At 35.4% G+C, this 22,802-nt stretch overlaps 1 protein-coding gene across 1 annotated transcript in view; it reads left to right on the plus strand.

The window, feature by feature from the left end:
- Positions 1-22,802, plus strand: part of LOC134650437 (polypeptide N-acetylgalactosaminyltransferase 2-like) — a 96,464-nt gene that overhangs the window by 43,561 nt on the left and 30,101 nt on the right. The gene's annotated exons all lie outside the window — the stretch shown is intronic.

Genomic DNA, 22,802 nt, shown 5'->3' on the forward strand with positions numbered 1-22,802 from the left:
ATTCCTATACCTACTCAAAGAATTCAAAAAATAAAGATAAACCCTTTCTTATAACACCGAGCGAACACGCGTACTAACGTAAATCCCGATTGTATGAAGTTATCCACAAGTCAACGTACCTACGGACTTGTTAAAAAAAGTTTGTTGAATAACGCAGTGTTAACAATATTGAGTATAAAACACCTACAATATTTATGAAATAAGTAATTTGATGTTAATGCTCAATCATGTAAATACCTAAATAATTACTAATATACCTTGATGAATTAAACTATTTTATTTCCTTACTATCTTTTACTTACTATTTTTAATGTTTTTAAATTTTAGTGATTCTAGTAAAATAATGTTATCCACAGCACTAAGCATAACACCGGCACAAAACGTAAGTAATCTTAATATTTATTTGACTTTACACTAAAAGTTATGCCCTACATGATAAAAAATTAAACACATTCACACTTTAACCTCGAGCGATAACGAAAACAACACTCAACATATTGCAGTCAAGAGGTTGGCGCGACGGTTTTTTTTGTAACTTCTACGAATGACTTTAACTCTAAACAATAATAGACTCAACTTCAGGTAAAGTGGCCGTCGCGATTTGTTTTTGTAACCAGTCTAACTATTCTCGATAACTTTTAAGAGTGCCACTAGTTTCTAATTTCTAAATTCTACAACGACTGGAATATTCATATTAGAATCCAATAACAACAAAACTGCAATTTTAGACTATTTTAAGCATTACTATGTACGCCTCCCCATGTATACAACTTTAATAATTTTAGCAATCAACTATCAAATTACATTTAGAACATTACTATATAAGTATGTACATGTACGCCTCCCCATATATACAACTTTAATAATTTTAGCCAACTACTTTTAATAAGATTTTTTTTTAAGTTCTAATATTTAATCGCGTAAAAGTATGTAAAAGCTACGACTATCTTGGCAATGAATACATACGCCTAAAATGTATTTTCAGAATGATCATAAAAAACGTTTTCTAATTAACACATAAACTCAATCCCATAATATGCTATCCGTTTTCACGACAACAATTGTGTTGCTATAATCGATCGTTAACACAAATCAACTATAACAACAACTTTGATCCAAAACAAGACATGTAACTCAAAATAAAAATGAAACTAATAACGTTGATCAAATAATAGAAACAAATTAAATAAACTTAATCTCAATATAAATTATACAATACAAAACAGTCACGGTATAATTTTATAAATGAACGAATTATTATAAAATATAAGCTATAAAAAATATGTTTAAGTTATCCGCGGTCACGGAACCAATTATACAAATTAATAAAATCAAATGATATAAACTTTATCCTGGTCTCTGGCACCAATTGTAACACTCTCCCACCTCTCTACTCAACTAACCCTACTTTACCCTACCTAGCTAGACCTAGACTTGCCTAAAATACTAAAAATTCCAATAAGAAAATCTAAAATTCTAAAACCCTTTTAAAATTCCGCAATCCGTAAATACCTTTATTAATAAATATAAAAGTAATGTAAATAACCTAAAAAGCTAATTAAATAAGTTAATATCTTGAATTGGATCAGTAAATTGGCCAAATGATCGTCTAGTGTTTATGTAGAACCCTTCGTCGTAACCGCTAATAGTAACCGAAATCCTTTTCGCATATAAGGAAAGAGTTATGAATCCTAATAATGTCAGATAATTATCAAACCGTAAATTATGTCAGAATAAAATATGTCCGAGTTGTAAGAAAGAATATTGCAAATTTAGTAATGTTAAACTTAGTTTGACTAAGTCTGTAATATGATGTAAAATCAATAGTAAAATGTCATAATTAAGTCTGTCCGAGAAATGTCATAGTAAAATTGTCAGTAAAGTATGTCAAAGTAGTAAAGTCTGTCAAATGTAATAGTCAGTGTGTCAATGTCAGAATGAATTCTAATAAATGTCACAATTACAAACATTTTTGTTTTTGGGGTATAGATGTCGCTCCGCCTCCGCGACACCCGTGATCATCATCCAGTTGCAGGTCAGAATCCCCGCCCCAGTTCGGAAGGAACTATTTTGTGGTCCAGAAGGGACATCTTTTATAATGACTGGCCTACTTCACCATTTGACCAAGTCATTATTTTGTGACATTTTTCGTCAACATTGAGAGGACATCAAAGGGACAATTTAACATAACAAAATACTGGTAGTAGAGCAGCTGTATTTGATCTACCCTAAATCCCCAGAATACTGTAATTTTGTAGTATACGTATTTTAATATTCAATGAAATGATATTATCCAAACATTAGCTGTAGTCATTTTGAATCTCACTTTCGGACCAAAATAAACTACGGTCTTGCATCTGCCTCGACCTAGCCCAGACAAACCACTCATTGATATATTTCAATAATAATATGACCTTGTATTTTTAAGGCCAAGTGTGAAAATTACAGATCTGTAGAAAACAGAATGAAATCGTCATACAGACTGCCAAGGGACAGGCAAAATAAATATTTCTTTCATAAGCAAAGTGACTCTACAATACTACAGTATATTGTGGTTATTAACTTTAGTTTTTCCCACAATATATTTCTACCAGTAGCGTTGCAAAGGACCAAAATATATTTAAAGTCATAAGTAAATAAGTCAAGTTTGTCAACAAGTCATAAATAAGTATATGTAAGAAAATCCTAATAATCCCTAACCCCACACTACATCCTAGCTATTGCTATTTTTAATATGACCCATAAACCCATAATTATATTCGTACTAAACAATTAAAATAGCCATATCAAATGTATCGACAGGAATCCTAGCTATCTACTGTGAATATCTAATGGCTTTGTTAAATTAAAATTATAAACATAGATTAATCCTACATTCCCTAAGCCAAACAAATATAAAACCTAGCCCTAACAGCTAAACTAACCAACTACTCTACCGATATATTTGCAAACTAGTATCCCGGGATACACATTTAATTTACTCGCGTAATTACTCGATGTGCAATGAGTAATCTCTAGTCTACAGCTAACTAAGACGAGTGAGGAAGCTCGATTTAGTCTAGATCCTATTCCTCGTGTGCTGGCCAATATATCCACACAGGGGGTTGGGACAGCGGATATATAGCCGGAAAGGGTAATATAAAAGTGAATATATAAGTATATAGATACGGGATATTTGGACTAGAACCTGGCTTTTTTAAGAAGTCTAGTTGACAACCCAAATCGTCCAGATTCCAGGGGTAAAACCTGTCTTAATAAACGCAGGAACTGCCAGGTCCCACCTGGTATTTATCAAAAATCCGCAATTAGTGAACTAGGGCTGTAGTTGACACCGTTTGGTTACCCGCCCTATCTCTCTAACCACCCAGCACTGTGCTGAATTGGAACTTGTTCTATCTACCCCATAATTTATATAAGAAAGCTATGAAATATATCGCAAAACTACTTTAAATTAATATATAAAGTCCTCCAACCAAGATCATTTCAGTGTTAAATATCACTAAAATAATCCAAGTCAAAACACTAAATATATTAAAGACAATTAAATCACAAATTAATAAATTGCACTGAAAACTAAACAAGACTTTAAAACCTTTAGTAATCTATTGATTTGTAACCTAAACTTCACCAATATATTCACATACATTAGCGCTTGTCTGAGCACAAATCAATAAATAAATAAAATAATTTAAATTCACTATGAAAGGCACTATGAACAACACAAACTTTATAATCTTATTAAGTCTATTGATCAATAGTTTAGACTTCACTTAGTACAATTTTAAATACTAGCGCTTGTCTAATCTACAAACCAATAAACAATAAAACCCTCAAAATTAACACAAATTAAATGAACTTTTCTAAAACTATCAAATAAAACCCCACAACAAGTTACGTTATATTATGCTCCAACCCAAACTCTACCAGCATCATAAGATTCTAGCAAAGTCCAGGCCAGGACACAACATAGGTAACCTAGATTAACCTAACCACCTACACTATTGAACCAGTTCCAACGGACTGCTGAAGGCCAAGAAAATGCTTGTGCAATTCCTTATAAACATCCCTACCATGCCATGACGCTTCCCCGCTATTCCCAGTTCCTTTGCCCTCATTGGTATACCTCAAACTAATGCTGAACTTCATAATCGCATGCAAATTAAACCTTATTTACTAATTAAAATAAGGTCCAACTTGACCTACTTAATGGGTGTGGTTTAAAATATTATTATGACGGCTGTGGGTTGACACCTCAGTTTGTTTTAGAGTTCCGTACTGAGTAAGGCAAAAACGGAAACCCCATAGGACCACCCGTGCGTCTGTCTATCCGTCTGTCACAATCTACCTTCTCCAAAACTACTGGATTATTTAAGTTCAAATTTGGCACACATATGTAAGTTTGTGACTCAAAGTCAAACATGTATTGTAAACAAATGAATTTTAAATATGGATGCCGTTCGTGGGGAATAAATGAGAAAATCTAAAAATAAAGTTCTTCAAACTATATCGCGTTGCATATCAAACAAAAGAGCTCATTGCAAGAATCTCAAATATATTCCTTTTTTTATAATTTTAGGATAAATAGTTTAGATATTTCACTCACGTTTAATATAAAAAATAGATTGCCAAAAACCGCGCAATGCACGAAACCCCGGAACGCAAGCCCGACCCGCATATGGCCGTTCTATTCTAATCGCCTTTGTTTTTCTGTATGAGCCATTTATTGTAGGGCTCCGCCCTTTCTTAATTCTTTATAATATGGTTCAGTTTTGCATAGAATATTTTAACCAAAACAAACATATCTCATTCATTTTTATGATGACGTGCGAAGTGTTAGTCGAAATTTGAAACTAGTACTTGAGCTAAGAGAACCAATCTAATTTTTGGGCAATGTTTTATAATGCAAAAGCTTTATAACATTGAAATAAAGTTCAAATTATTTTATAAACAAGTATCTTAATAAATTGGATTACTATAAATCACCAGGCCCTTCAAAACTTTATCTAGAATTTCAGTCACTTCGGCTTATTTAAGATGTGAGACGAAAAATAGCTGTTCCAATTACCGTGAGAAACAAGAATTAAATTTAGCCGATTTAAAAATAAAATAATACTATGTTTACATATAATGATAACATGGTAGATAGATTCTGGCATGTTACACTGTTACTGTATGTATGTAGTCAAGTGGAATCAGAGGTAGCGCCGTCTAAATATATAACAATCATTCCCACGAGAGAGCATACATTTATCGTTATCTGAAAATCTAGTTTTCCGCGAAACAAGGTTAAAATAAAGCATTAATTTATATTCTTGCAGTAGTCGTGGAAAGCGCTATGTAATGATGCGGTGGAACGGAAGCGCAATATATAGATGGATTAGTATATTAAATAGATATATCTGAAGCTAACTCATCCATCTATCTATTAATTCCCTTGTAACCTCTTCAATAATTCTTTAAAAACTATGCATTTTATATCCAAATTCCGTCGTGGTACCTAAGAAAATATTTAGCCATTATTTCTGATGTTTCCTAACTGCCCCATTTAAATAACCTGTATTGTATACGGCCAGCTACGTTATCCCAGCCGTTTTTGCTCGTGTTGTTTATATCTCACAGTTTTTTTTGTAGCTATTGGCGTCGAGACACTAGGCTCGTGGGGTAGGTGGGCTCGGGGGCTCCACAAGGCGCTCAGCAAACGCCTAAGGGAGGCTACAGGTGACCCTCGCCCAGGCAGCTTTCTCACTCAAAGATTGGTCATAGCAATCCAGCGCGGGAACGCTGCCTGCGTGATGGGCACCCTACCAAGGGATTAAAATTTTTATACGCATTTTGAATTTTTAGTTTTAGTTTTTTTAATTGTAGTTAGTTTTAATTTTATACCACTTATTATATTACAATAAATGTAGTATATTGTGTCCATTTAGTCTTCTCTATGTTTTGCATCAGTACATTTGCACCGCATTTCAGCTTTCGTAACTTGCTGTCTTGCCCAGAATATTTATACCGTTTTGGTATTCCCTGTAGACGGCGAATGCAAGCGTCACAAATACGTGGGAAGTCACTTCTAGGCTTAAGAGGTAGACTCGTAATATAATCTGCTTACTTCGACGCGGTGCTAATGTAATTATTTGTATGGGGTAAATATTTATTCTACGCGTTGTTCTAGAAAATAAGTAGTTGTATAGACATACATATATATAGATAGACAGCGGTAGACAGCGATCGAATCGAAACCAAAATAAGTAGTATACCCGAGATATTTAGCGATGTGACAGACATACGGATAAGGTCACATCATAAGGGTTCCTTTTTACCTTTTTGGTACGGAACCCTAAAAATGATATTCTTATCTATATTAGTACATGTTTTACGCCTTCGCCAATAAGATGTACAAATACCAAAATTATATTATTTCACGTGTGGTATCAAAGATACGTATGAAATTGTGTTAGCTTATCCTAATTTTAGATATTTCATCCAAGCAGTATCAATATCTCATTAATTATATAGAGCATATCTCAAAATATTATTAATATTAATTATCACAGAGTACCTACAATGGTAGATGGTGCGGTTATTTGTTTTAATTAGGTATTTTCCTTTAAGTGAAATCCGGGTCAAAAGCAGCAACCTTGACAATGAAACGCGATAATAAGTTTTAAGGTTCCTTTTTCTAACAATTGAGCAAAGACTTGCATCATGTTTTTAAACATTCATACTTTTGAAATCGATTTACGACTAGAAAAATATAATATGCAATGAGAATGCACTTAGGTTGGGTATATAACTACCTCTATGCAAACTGCAAATTTAACAGAACAGAACTTAAATTTTGAAAAATAATAGGTTGTATGTCAAGACGTCAACTGTCCGCTGGATGAATAAGTTAAAATAAAAAGATTACACAGAATATTTTACCTATCATTACATCTAGAATACACTTTACGATATACCAAAATTTCCATCCAAAATTTTTGTTATTGCTTCAAATCCCAGTAAACTTTTACGACAATTTCCTATATTATTTCATAAGTTTATGAAAATATTCTGCAAATTGTACATTGGTATTTACAAGTAACTTATAAAGTAAACGTGAGTATCAGGTCACCAGTGGTACCAACACAAGTATTCGGCCGGCGAGGCCACCGTGGCATAATTGTTACGCATGCGACATTCGCCATAGCCACGATTGAGACTTTGATACAATCTGTGATCTTTAAAACGCCTGTCATTTAATGCTGTCTATTTATAGTGTCCATCAATGAAACAATGTAAACAGTAATATTAATCTTTTAAAGGTTTATGCCTGTATGAACTTTACGGTAGTATGGTATACCTACTTATTTTTGTTACGAAATATGTACTAATTGCATTCATATCGACCGAACTGTAGCCACCATAGAGTTTTACATAGTAACGATGTTGCCGCAGTACTTCAAATTTCCTGTTCAACATGCATTAATAATTATGCAATCATTAACTACTGTCACTTGGCCACGTTTCTATTTTCATTGTTAATAAGGTTGTGTTATACGGACATCATATTTTATTACGTAGGAATATGAATTAATGTATTTTATTTCTTTAAATATTTTCTTAAACAAATGTCGACTTGATACAGTTTTAGTGAACAGTGCAGCACCATCTGAGGTGCAGGAAGCCATTTATATCGTCGATTCGCGTCAAATTAACCACCCACAGTTCCACCGTCAACGTATTCTTGAATACCTCAGATGCTTGCTCTCTCATTCATTCCATTATCTATCTCAGTCGTGACATCATTAGTATAATAACATCGGTAGCCGAAAGGTAAGCTTCGAAATGGAAGGTTATCGAGTTTCTAAGATATCGTTGAATAACTCCCGGTAGCTCTTTACGAAAACCAGGTTGACCACAATAAGCCCTTCTTTCCAGTCTGGGCTGAAAGTGGTAGAAAAATTATTTACAAATACTGGGATTAAGTTCTTGGGAAAAGTCCAGGCTCCTCTAGCGAGCCATGTAAGGTTTCTGGGCCAATGTAAGGTACAAAAATGTACCTTAAAGGTAGGTGCTGAGTGGGGGTCCTATTTTAGCGTCCAATGTTTTTTTATGCATGTATGTCTTCATTTCTATATGTAATATGTTGTGGCGTTAAATAAATGTATTTTCTTTCTTTCTTTCTATCAAAAAAGAGTACTAGAAATTGCAAAAATTACAACGTAATCTCAACGATCTTCAATCAAATATGTTCATAATTTAATATCGTATATATGTATTATAATATATTTTATGAACGTAATTGTAAAAATTTTGATCGAAATGTATCGTTATGTTTTTCCATATACGCTCGCTTAACTAGATGATTCACAAATTAGCCAATATTTAAAACAAACTGCATTTAAAATCAGACGATGAAAAGTAAACATTTTACAATTGTCATTAGGTGTTGAATTTTAACAATAGTAATCTACATAGTTAAATCAAAACCTCTGTCCGAACAATACACGTGACATAATAAAGGAATGGCAACCAGTCAGACGCTAATTAATATACATCGACATATAAAATAATTATGTTTCGAATTTGTACCTTTTTCCACTGTTATAAGAGAAAAAATATTTAACTTTGATGTCGACGGTATCTAGTCCGAATCCAACCTACACTACATTCGATTCGAATCCGGATTTTTTGTCAAGGACGTGTTCTGGCCGGCACTTTCACTGCCACACACTTGCGTCATAGATTAGGCCTTTATCCCACACATAACAATGCTCCACGTATTTGAGAATGGTTCCGTTGGTAGATGAACTTTGGATTAAAGTACAGTTTTCGTCAGTAATAAAATTAAAATATTTAGCATAATCATATCAGTATTAAACAAACCGTTCATTGTATGCGTTCTCAAGATATCCGTTGTGGACACTATCAAAAAGCCTACTTATTACGAGTAAGTATAGCTGGTGCTGTCAACCAACCTGCAACCTACTCTTAGTGGTTACTGTGAAACAATAAAGGTACCTACTTCGCGAAACAATGCTTATACTTAGTTTAATAGCTTATAATAGCAAACATCTCTCATTCCGATTCGGTGGTTAGTGGTTTACCTTTAATAATGCATTTGCATGCAATCCACAAATAGCCCAGCAATTACATTAGAATGCAACAGTATCGGGCTTACGGATGCACAGTAGTTTATCGTAATGATAGTGGTGTCGGGCAGGAAGTATGGCGTCGAAAGTGCAAGTGTACGGTGGGAAGCAGTGCAATGTCTGAGCCAGAAGCGTGACCGCCTCGCTATTTAGCTAGAAGACAATTCATGTTCTTGTGCTCTTAAAAGGTTCTATTTAGGACACATACAGTCAGCAGCAGAAGTTGCTAAGCGGGGGAGGTGTTCAGAATTAGCTTGACGCGACTTTATTGTTAAGAGAATAAGAGCGTGTCAAGGTAATTTTGAACACCTCGCCCGCTTAGCAACTTTTTCTGCTGACTGTACATCCAAAAGACGGCTATTGACAATGACAACAGTGGAGTTTATTTATAGATTAAAAATAAACTGTTAGATCTGCTAAATCAGGTAAATGTTTTGATGTCATACAGTTTACCATTTACATATAGTAAGGATTGTTGTCTAAATTATGGAATTTATTAGAAGCTTAAACTCTTGTCCAAAATAAGATGTTGGCCAGGCCGTTAGTAAACCTTATATGGAATGTGCACGGCCGCGTATAGAGCTTAGACCTCTATTAGAGAAGCGGTACGCTATTATGAGTGTTGTCCTTGCTCTTATTTAATAGAAGGCTCTTGTATACTGCATATAAGTTTGTTTTATATATGGTTCCATGATATCTCATTTATATTACATCGCTCATATTAAAGAAAACTTTTAAAGTGTAGAAACTATCTCCAATTGCAAGTAAGAAACAGTTAAATACATAGATCCAGATTGATGAATGAAATGGCTTAAAATAGTTGCTGGTGAAAAAGTTAGTCGAAAGAATTGGCTTACACATATGAAATTAATAACGAAACAAACGATAGAGCGTGTTACGCAATTCAAGGCAGTGTTTAGCCGGTAAACGAAACTCACCGAGAGACATATTCGCTAACGCATTTTACAACATAACGAACGGAAGTAATGCATTAAAACGAGATCGAACGATTTAAGTCTTTTATAGCGTTTGCTTTCTCTCCAATACTGGTATTAGTCACATTGTAGGAAGACAGAGAGTACCTACTTACTTCTAGAAAGCTCGCTTAACTACAAGTCTGTTACTTACTTGTAATTAGAAAATGGGAAGGAAACATGTCGGACAGGTAGATGATTTTCACACAGGACGAAGTTGGCACATAAAGTATCCGCCTTATTACTTCTTAATGAATGTTTATTATAAACTCCGATTGAATCGTGTGGTGCAAAGCAGTAAGATAAATTTTATGTTGTCAATATACCACACTATAATGGACATATCTTCCGTGCCCGGGGCATTCTCAATAAATCCAACAGCCCAGTTAAAACTGAAAGGCAACAATTACTTTTGCATTTTAATTACACTTTCGCACTTCGAGATGATTATAGGAATATACATTTAGTAGATGGTTATGGTCTGAACATTAAAAAGTGTCTTGAAACATTGCCACATTATAAATATGTCGGCGACGGATGGTCTCAATGGCGGTGGGCGCGTGGGGGTAGTACCTAGATGTATTACTTCACAGCCAAAATAGTAGGTATGCTACCTACGCATGAAATAAACATTCGGACTCATTAACCATACTAGTGCCTACTATTATTTCAGTACTAAATAATAAAAATAACTAAACGATCTTACGATGGAATCGGAATTCAATAAAAATAAAAAGATCACATGAAATCGTTCAAATCTTTATTTAAGTCAAACTAAACCGGTTCCAACCCTACACCTCTGACCCGAGAAGATCTAACCCGGCAACAAACTCGGCGGGACACATCTTTTCAAAACAACACATAGTTTCTTTATTTTACAAAAGTAAGCTTATAATGGCACATAAGAAATCAAAATAACACTTGGAATAAAACACTTAGCTAAACGGTTAAAGAACGTGAGAATCTATAAGCTTTCAGAATAATCCTTCAGGTGTAAGCCTTCAGGAACGTAGCGAATTAGGCACGAGCTTGGCTAACGTCCGATCTCTAGCGCGGTCCGATCAAGAAGAAAGAAGCCAGTTCCAGCGGCGGAGCCAACCGCTCCCGCCTCCAATTCAAGTTGGTAAACCTGCTTGACCAGTCTACCAACATAACGACAAAAATGCCTGCTCGTGCCTACGTTCACTCAAGATACTACGTCATCTTGACGTTCCAAAGCCTTCTACCTGTCATTTAGTTCAACAATACGCCAAACATTGCTAATCGATTTTATACAGGCGTCTAACTATGAACTGTAATGCTGCAATACGTCTTTCTGGTGTCTCGCTCCGACACGGCCGTCCTGCGCTACACACGTCCTCGTGTGTGGGTGTACGCATTTGATTCTGTAACAAAATACTCAGCACAGTATCTCATCGCTCGGTCATTCCTGACCAACAATTTGGGTCTCACTCAAATTACTATTAAAATCAAACTTTGTTATCAATCAAACCAGAAAAAAAAAATTGTTTAAAATTACTTTAACAATCCTCAATTCTCTAGTCAAAAATAGTCCATCGAGCAACGACTAAATAAAAATAATCATCAGTAATCATCGCCGCTATCTAACGGATACACTCCAATAATCATCGCCTCCATCTGGCGGATACTCTCAAATTTATGTGAAAACAGAACAATCCCAAACATCAAAAACACAAATCACAACAGCTCTAATTCATTGCTCGACAGTATCACTACTACTGTCGTCAATATCAATTTACGGGGAAATTATCTGGCATTAAAAAAAAATTGGTCACATGTGATCTAAATTTTTGTAAGACATCTTAAAATAAATAAGTAAGATTCTGAATTGATAGTTCCAATTTTACTCATATGAACACAGTACATAAACGGGAATTCATTTTTAACAAAACAACAACAGTCCTTCGGTGCATTGCCAGTCCTTCGGCAGATACCAGACCCTCGTCAGAAGTAACCATCTCAGCTGCGTAAGTGCTACTCCTCGCAAAGAGCATTCTGCACATAAAAAGCAGACCACGTGCACCTCTTACATGCTCCGGCACTTCTGATGCGGTCACTAAACAATACCCAGTCCATTGGGCATACTTTCAGTCCATCGAAAGCAAAACAGTTTTGCCCAGTCCATCGGGCGTGCCTTCAGTCCATCGAAAGCATGACAGTATTGCCCAGTCCATCGGGCGTGCCTTCAGTCTATCGAAAGCAAAACAGTAGTGCCCAGTCCATCGGGCGTAATTTCAGTCCTACGAAAGTACAAGCTTTCAGTCCATCGAAAGCACAAAAAATTGTTAAGAGTGAATCCCGAAAAGAAAATAAACACAGGCGTTACAATCATGTAACTCAGAATTACTGACACTATCAGCGTCAACTGATCCGACTGAAACTGAACTTTACTGATCAAAATAACTGAAAATCGCCTTTTACTTTAGCTTTTACAACAGAAACTCGCTCAAGAGTTCTAAACAGATGTAAGACATCTCAAAATAATCCCAACGAAATGGGAACTGCTCACCAGCTTAATAAAGTATGATGCACGCGACCAAGTCAAAGGTGGTGGTGGTGAGGTCCAACCCAAGCACGGAGGCTGATCCTTTCCGCTTGCCGTTGCCGTTGCTGCGGCAGATTGCGAGGGACACGATGTGGTTCAACATGGCTGGCTGTTACTGAAATCATCATTTGCACGGTATCAGGTTTATCATGTATGCAGGCTAAACTCAAAAGGTTTATGAAATGCAAGGTAGCAGTCACAAAAAACATGTTTCCAATGTATACGGGATTTCAAAAATCTCAGAATAAAATTTAAACTTCAATGAGTTCGTTTTATTTCCTTCTATGAACAAACAAACGTGTGTTCCAAAAATAAGTAACACGGTAAAATGGGCCAATACGAAAAGTGACAGCTTATTAGTTACGTTCGACTGTTATGCTTCGCCATTACACTCAAAATAAAATTCACTAATAAACAATTAGAACGAAACCTGTCCTTTTATTTCCAAATCTCCAGCACAGAAGATACTGCACAGCTGCTTCTGTGTCACGGGCGTAATGGTATCTGCAAGTTCGCTCGGCTCTGGCTGCAGGACACTGTAACATTAATTTTCATATGCGTAGCTCATGTTTCCATAGTATGCACGATTTGTGATCTATCAGGGCATTACGAGCAATAATTTGTCGCAATTTTATTAATTACTAAACGTTACAGGGTAAAGATTACATAATCCTATGCATTGGCAAATCAGCAGGATCAATTTCTAACGGTGCATTGTATTTTCATGAAAAAAAATATTTTTTGAGGGTAGATGCACAAGTGAGCGATGAAATGATATCACGTAGTGACGCCAATATTTGATTTTAATTAACAATATGGTTTTCACATCAAAATAACTTAAGATCACTTAGATTTAAATGGATTTTAAAAATTAATTGTATTTTCATGAAAAATCGATTATTGAGGGTATATTCACAAGTGAGCGATGAAATGATATCACGTCGTGATAGCTAATACTTGGTTTTAATTAACAGTATGGATTTCAAATCAAAATAACTCAAGATCGCTTCAATTTAAATGGATTACAAAAATTAATTATAAAGAAACGTGGCGATACCAGAGATGACGTCACGTCACGACCAGTCTGTTCGACAGCCCCAATCATAATTCACAATTTCACAATAATTCTCACCAAATAACAATGAATTACACTCACCATTCAATCAAGGTTAGACACTTGAGCTTACCATTACAAAGTGTCCAGATTATGGAATGTAGGTCACCAGAAATACACCACGCTCCCAGGTGGCTGTGTAAGCAATACATGAAACTCCGCATCGATCCCACTTGCTGATGTCGGCGACGGATGGTCTCAATGGCGGTGGGCGCGTGGGGGTAGTACCTAGATGTATTACTTCACAGCCAAAATAGTAGGTATGCTACCTACGCATGAAATAAACATTCGGACTCATTAACCATACTAGTGCCTACTATTATTTCAGTACTAAATAATAAAAATAACTAAACGATCTTACGATGGAATCGGAATTCAATAAAAATAAAAAGATCACATGAAATCGTTCAAATCTTTATTTAAGTCAAACTACACCGGTTCCAACCCTACACCTCTGACCCGAGAAGATCTAACCCGGCAACAAACTCGGCGGGACACATCTTTTCAAAACAACACATAGTTTCTTTATTTTACAAAAGTAAGCTTATAATGGCACATAAGAAATCAAAATAACACTTGGAATAAAACACTTAGCTAAACGGTTAAAGAACGTGAGAATCTATAAGCTTTCAGAATAATCCTTCAGGTGTAAGCCTTCAGGAACGTAGCGAATTAGGCACGAGCTTGGCTAACGTCCGATCTCTAGCGCGGTCCGATCAAGAAGAAAGAAGCCAGTTCCAGCGGCGGAGCCAACCGCTCCCGCCTCCAATTCAAGTTGGTAAACCTGCCTGACCAGTCTACCAACATAACGACAAAAATGCCTGCTCGTGCCTACGTTCACTCAAGATACTACGTCATCTTGACGTTCCAAAGCCTTCTACCTGTCATTTAGTTCAACAATACGCCAAACATTGCTAATCGATTTTATACAGGCGTCTAACTATGAACTGTAATGCTGCAATACGTCTTTCTGGTGTCTCGCTCCGACAAATATTATAATGTAAGTACTAAGTACATTTTGAACACGTGAAAACAGTTAACTAGGACGGTACTCGGAGCTTGTTTATTTGTGCCGCAGTAGAAGTATAAAACAGTTAAATAACTTTACCGACATGAACTAGATAATCAACGTACAGTCCTTACACACCTAAACAAATAATTATGTAAAAACAACGTCAAACAATTTTATAAATACCTGCCCTCGGATTATAACGCATTATAGCTTATTTTTTCTAGTCAGTGGGGTTTTTCAGACATAGGTACGATACGATCCAAATAGGTACATACGTAGGTAGTTAGACCTATATTAGTACTCATACGTTTACGTATACGTATACAGCACTCAGAAATCGGTACCGTTTTCTGAAATGAATTATTTTAGGTTTCAGATTTGACATTTTTTTCGTAATTTCGGGTATCAGTTTAGAATTTTAGATAAATAACTTCTGAGCCTGATTATCCATGTAGTAAATACGTACCCATGTTACTCTCGTAGCCGATTGGATAATTTCTAATGTCAATAAACTTCTCATTATGCCTGTATTGTGCTGAGTACATCATATTATAAATTTGAGACAACCACAGCAGAACCGGTAGCGAGGCGCAGTAGCCCTAAACGGCGCAAATTGGACACATTTTCACGGTCGGTGAAATAACCCAGAAAATTGCCTAGCGTTTGAAGAAAGCAAAGTGTCAACAACGGCAGCATACATTAAGATTTTCTCGGTTAAGGTTAACGGACATCATCTTCCTCGCGTTGTCCCGGCATTTTGCCACGGCTCATGGGAGCCTGGGGTCCGCTTGGCAACTAATCCCAGTAATTGCCGTGGGCACTAGTTTTTACGAAAGCGACTGCCATCTGACCTTCCAACCCAGAGGATAAACTATGCCCGTATTGGGATTAGTCCGGTTTCCTCACGATGTTAACCTTCACCGAAAAGCGACTGGTAAATATCAAATGATATTTCGTACATAAGTTCCGAAAAACTCATTGATACGAGCCGGGGTTTGAACCCGCGACCTCCGGATTGCAAGTCGCACGCTCTTACCGCTAGGCCACCAGCGCTTTATAGGTTAAGGTTAACGGACGCCTAAAATAAATAAACAAGCGCTTAAATCCGAAAGGATTATTTCATTACGGAAATAATCCTTTCGGAGAATAAAAAGAGGGTGGAATTTTCTATATATATGGAAATACTAAGAAGCTAGTATCAAATAAATACACAACATTATCATCAAATAGTTAAATAAAACATCGTACAGGTTAATCAATTCGCTTTTGGACCCATCGTTTCTTACTTTTAGCCCACTGGGTCTCTCTGAATATCAGAATAAAATAGTTTTAGGTACCTAAGTACCTTAATTTCCACCTTACACAATATGTTAACATATGTTACGATATCTTATTACACAGTTTTATCTGGTGATTTATACCATTTCATTTACATATGGAATAGTTTTAGTAAAATAGTTTTAGGTAAGTACCTTAATTTCCACCTTGCACAATGTGTTAACATGTGTTACGATATCTTATTACACAGTACTATCTGGTGATTTATACCATTTCATTTACATATGGAATAGTTTTAGTATATTACAATCTGCCAAGGTCACATAGCCACATCGGATTTAATGCTTAAGAATATGTACATATTCAAATTGCAGATGATCTGAGGTGGTAGGCCATTCAAGTTCAAAGAAGACACTACTTAAAATGTTAGATTCCATAATTTATTCGAGCCATTTACAAAGAAAACACCTTGAATATTTAAAACAGATTTAGACATTTAGTCTTTTGAAATAAAATCTAATCATATTTTTTTTTTAATCTTGGGGCACGGCAGTGCCCCCGCCAAGTCGAGCGCGAAGCAAACACTGCCGTACCATCCTTTACTGGAACCATTTCGCCGCATTTTCAGGCCCCTATTTGAGAACCTCTGGATAAGACCAGAACGCAGAAATTTTCGTCATCCAGTAAGCTATAATCACATACCTACTTAAAATCCAAAATTTCAAGTCTGAAGGTCATTTAGTTCTGAAGTTAGGCGAAAGCAAAGTTTCGCATTTATGACACTCATTCATTCACTCATAATCATCAGAATAGAATTAGTACTTCCCATAAACTCAGAGAGCTGAAATTTGGTACAGAGTTAGGGTTTAATGGCCACATAAAGGGTAAACCTAAAAATATTGCAATATCAGTCACGTTTTAAAGAACTGCATAAGTAAGTTTGTAATCCCATATAAATATATGATATTACAAAGTTACTGTTGTAGTTCCTACAAATAGTAGGTAAAGTAAAGGTACACTACGATGTACGATGTGAGTATGAATGAAGATATGTTTAGTTATGATATGTGTATACATAGTATGGGTATGAGTACCCGAAAAGAAGGACTGCCTACAAAAAGAGATGAGATCCCATCAAAAACATTACATGTAAAAGGTGCAAGTCTCGCAACACTTTTACTACAAAAAAGTTTTGAGATGTAATGTGAAACCAAGTCGGTTATTTTAATCAGTGCCAGCGGGCTCAGCACGGTTCCATTTTTATCAACTATCACTATGCCCGTCACTTTCGCACTTACATACTTGTTAGAACGTGACAGGCATGGTGATAAACGATAAAAATGCTACCGTGCTACTAGGGCAGGGGGTGTTAAAACCGTATCAATAAGATATCTTTAATTTGTAATACATATAATGACATGGCAATCGCACATAATGCTTTACTCGTACCGTACTCGTAAATATGTGTAATGCTAAAATTACAATTAGCGCTAGCGTTATTTTTAATTAGAATTGTTTTTAATAGGTGACGATGATCCTTTTGTCGTTATGCAGCCGTGCGATGGCCAAGTCATTATACGTATTACAAATTAAAGATATCTTATTGATACGGTTTTAACACCCCCTGGCACTGATTAAAATAACCGACTTGGTTTCACATTACATCTCAAAACTTTTTTGTAGTAAAAGCGTTGCGAGACTTGCACCTTTTTACATGTAATGTTTTTCATGGGATATACTATTATAGCACTACTTAAAACTTCGCCTAAATTAGGTACCTACGTGTAGTTACGTAAATAACCCCGATTCACCGTACGTAATGGTTGTAAATAGTTATTGAATAATATTCGTGATTATTATATATGTACTCGTACACGCACTTTGCAGGTTAATAAGCTTTTAAAAAATAACGATAAATTATTGAATCAAACGGATATCCGCCATGCAGTGGGAGCATGAAACCTGGAGTTGCATTTAAACTTTAAATACCTCATATTGATTTATTTCGATATTGGTGGCAGCCAGTTATTCTCGCTATTGCCAATATAGGAATAATGAGAAAGTTGTACCTGATTTAAGCATTGTCAAATATATACAGTCAGCTGCAGAGATAGTTGACCCCCTGCAAACAAATGTATATGGAGGGAGAGGGAGTCAGGTTTCTCTGCAGCTGACTGTACATAAAGATAAAGATAAAAGATAGTTTATTCAAGTAGGCATAATTACAATGCGCTTATGAACGTCAAATAAAGCTACACCGGCTCCAACACTACACCTCTGCCCCGAGAAGATTTAAATCCCCCTCAATTGGAGGAGGGTATCCCAATATGGGACCGGCAACAAACTCGGCGGGACACATCTTTAAAAAAAATTACATCTTATAATTAACATGCATTACGAGTAGGAAAAAATCCAATTTAACTTGCTATAGAATTCATGCAATACACATAAGGTGTAAAAGAAATTTGATTTCAAAAATATACATATGTACCTGGAACCATACAAATACGTATACATATCAAATCAAGAACAGATTTTTACAGTTGAAATGCCACTCCTGTTGATCAAGACGTCTGGCGCTATAGTTCTTGTTATGGCTCCTTGGCCGCGTAATGGAGCGAGACTGTGCTCTGGACTTGCAATGCTAAGGGTAACAAACCTTGAAGTTCCATATATGGTAGTTGGGCCAATAAACCACACTTGCGAGAGTTTTTACTTGATGCAATTTTACACGTCTAACATATTTTTTGTATATTTTGGAACAGGTCAATCAATTAATTATAACAATAATATTGATTTGCCAATCCGCGATCAGACACCTTATCCGTGAGCATTGTGAGCAATCATTTATATTATTTTATACGTTCCAACTCAATTAATAATTCCATTTTTTTTTTACGTACCTACATGATAAAAAATCACATACTAAACAAGGCAATACATGACCATGAAATTACGAGCTAGGTACTTAAAAAATCAGATGTTGATGTGGTCTTGACGTCGGCGTCGCTTGTATTCAATAATATAACTTCGTAAACAAGAAATAACTAAGACAAGGATTTTTTTCTTTATACATAGGTGATGATCTCCATAATCTCTGTTAGATTTATCCTCCCTACGTTACATCTTTTTTCTCTTGCATGTAACGTTATAAGTAGGTCCACATCCTTAAAATTTAGGTGCTTACTGTATATTTTTGTCAAATTACTTTTAAGAAAAGGTCTCTAGAAGGCTCTTATGGGTCAATTTCACCAAACGAGCATTTTTGTCTAATTCTCATGGAATTTTGAAATACCAACATTACACAAAAAAAAATATGCTGATAATTTGATAAAAAATATAATAAACATTAATTTTCTTATGGGGTAAAAATATTCATAAAACTATAAAAGTTATTTCAATTTAAAATTTTGGTCAGGGCACGGGAATTAGTGTGTCCATGGGAATTAGATTTTACTAGCACGGAAATTAGAACATGGCACAGGAATTGTTTTCTTAGCTTATTTTGGTAGTTAAAACTATTATTTATGTATATTTTAATCTACAATAATATACTTCAACCATACTGAAGCGGCATCGAACATATTTATCTACTTTAATTTTAGTTTCGGACGACAAATCTACGAAAAGGAAACTATTAGTCAAATACGTAGTTTTTAGTGTATCATACCACTAAAAACTACGTATTTGACTAATAGTTTCCTTGATTTTATTGGCAACTAATCTCTCTTTCTTAGTAAAATATATATATTTCAAAACAATACTTTGAGTAGTTGCGTAAACATGTCCGCCTTACATACAAAACTATTCATTAAAAAGTGTCATTATGTATCTGCATGTAGATAGGTACAAGGTGTATGATCTGCTTTATGGCCGTATAGGAAATGATACTAAGAAATAAATAGGGGCACAGAGAGAAGAAGTTATTGTGTAAGTTAATCTGAAGAAATCGAATATGCTGCCTTCATAAATTCATAACACAAACAATTGTTTAACCACATATGAGGTAAGGTGGGGTAAGACTATCACCGGGGTAAGACTATCACAGACAGACAGACATGACGAATCCATAAGGGTTCTGTTTTTTGCCATTTGGCTACGGAACCCTAATAAGGTATCTAATAGTATTACGGTTTTAATACCCCCCTGGCATTGTCTAAAATAACCGACTTGGTTTCACATTACATCTCAAAACTTTTTTTGTAGTAGAAGAACTGCGTTGCGAGACTTGCATCTTTTTATTTTTACATGTAATGTTTTTGATAGGATCCCATCTCTTTTTGTAGGCTGTCCTTCTTGTCAGGTAATCATACCCATACCATACTGATACTATGTATACACAAATCATAACTATATACATCTTTATTCATACTCACATCGTACATCGTAGTGTACCTTTACTTTCCCTACTAATTGTAAGAACTAAAAGGTAAATTTGTTATCGCATATATTTCTATAGGATTACAAACTTATTTATGCAGTTATTAGATCTTTAGAACGTGACTAATATTGCAGTATTATTAGATTTTTATTGGCTTAAAAAGCTTAAACCTAATTACGTTTCAAATTTGGAACTTGTGGGTATGCTAGAAGTACCTTAGAATAATGATGATCGTGAGTGATTGTGTCAGTGACAAAACTAAGGGATTTTAAAGTGCATTAATTCTTAGATTACATGTTCAAATTAAATGTTATTTTGACCGTGCCACTTTGTTTTGCTCGACTTGGCGGCGGCACTGCCGTGTCCCCAGATCCTTTGTCCTTCCCCGGGCCTCAAACTATCTCCATGCCAAATATCATCAACATGATATTGGTTCAGCGGTTTAAGCGTGACGAGATAACAGACAGACAGACAGAGATACTTTCGCATTTATAATATAGTAAGAATAGGATATATTTAATTTTTCTTGTATTAGAAAAGCTAATTTATAACAACTAATCTATTAAACGAGCAATTCTTGTATATATTTCGGGGATCTCGGAAACGGCTCTAACGATTTCGATGAAATTTTATCATATATGAGGGTTTTCTGGGGTGAAAAATCTATCTAGGTAGGTGTTATCTCTGGAAAAACGCGCATTTTTGAGTTTTTAGGTAGGTAGGTACCTATATGTTTTCCAAGCAAAGCTCGGTCTCCCAGATATTTAAACTTTATACGGCATACGCTGTCAGCTGTCAAATTTACAAAAACAAAACATTGCAAATGTGATTCATTTTGTTTCATGTAACCTTAGGTACAGGTATTATAATATGTAATAATTCCAGAAATAGTTTTATGTTTATATAATATTTTAATGTTATAATATGATCAATGAATAAGGTAAGGTGGGGCAAGACTAACAGTACAAGGATTCCATACAAGTGATAGTATTACCCCGGTGTCGTCTTACCCCACGTTACCTTACGTATTAAAATTGCCCGGGTTATTCGGGTCGATCCTGTATGTAAGTACTATAGTACTTATACTAAAAAACTATTCACAGATTTTGTGCATTCTTTAAGATTTCCTTAAATGTAAAATAGAAAGATATACGTCGTATTATTATTACATATAATATATATTCAATGCCAATATATATAAGTAATAATAATATGACGTAAACATTGCCAATTAACTTACAGTGCCCCCAATAAAAGATTTGTTGACAATATATGTAATACTTTCTAATTCCCGTGCCACTTAATCAGCTGTTTTAGGTAAATTTGTTATGGGAATTAGGGCACGGAAATTAGAATTCGTAATAAAAAAATTCGCCAAAAATTTAAATCGTGTTTGACCAAACTGTTATGTTATCGCTTACATAAAGATACATAAAGGGCTCCTAAATATGACAATTGCTATTGAAAAGCTATGTGGAAAATAAAATTTATAAGGGGCATCGAAATTAGAAAAAAATTGTCGCCCACCCGGATTCCGAAATACTTACGCGATTTGCTCGAACACGCCGCGGCTTGACTTACATCCGCTTGCTTTGAGAGACAGCCGAATACTGCCAGTACAGGTGAGGCGGGACACGAGGCGGTTCAAATACAAACGTCGGATGTCAGAGCCCTTTGAGTTTTGCCGACGAAATTTTTCTCGCGCGCTCGGACAAAATTTAAACATCGATCACGAGTTATTTACCACAATGAAGTTAATAGTATATGTGCTCAGTGATAGTAAATATCATCTAGTTTAAGTATTTGACACTAAATTAGTGATACTAATGTAGAATTTTTCGTAGGATTTTTCATTATGCTCAAAAGTAGATTCCGGACAGGGCACGGGAGTAGTAATTTGAGCCTTTAGGTATTTTTATGTGTACTCTAAAAACCAACTAATCAGTGAATTCATATGGAACTCGGTGTGAAAGTGTGACTTCTTTATGTAAAAAAAAATTGGTAAGTATTGTCTGATGCTAACCCGCGATTTTCATCACGGACAGAAAAAAAATCGTGTTCAGAAATTGACCCTTATCAACAAACAGCTTTGTTTACAAGAATCCGTTTATTGTCTGTCAGAACCACGCACTACTAGAGTCTATGCGGAAAGAGAAGAGTCGTGGATTGTATTGGGCCCCATACATTCCACGACTCTTCTCTTTCCGCGTACTGCCGTATTCGAACTTCAAGATATTCACAAGAGACGACACGTACTAGATCCATTCTAGATACGTTATAGTTTAGATACCAACGAGTTCTCTATTGCAGCGCAATTCGGGCAACCAATGTCACTTTTACGTTATA

The sequence above is a fragment of the Cydia amplana genome, chromosome 1 (genome assembly GCF_948474715.1).
Source record: "Cydia amplana chromosome 1, ilCydAmpl1.1, whole genome shotgun sequence".
NCBI classification, from domain to species: Eukaryota; Metazoa; Arthropoda; class Insecta; order Lepidoptera; family Tortricidae; genus Cydia; species Cydia amplana.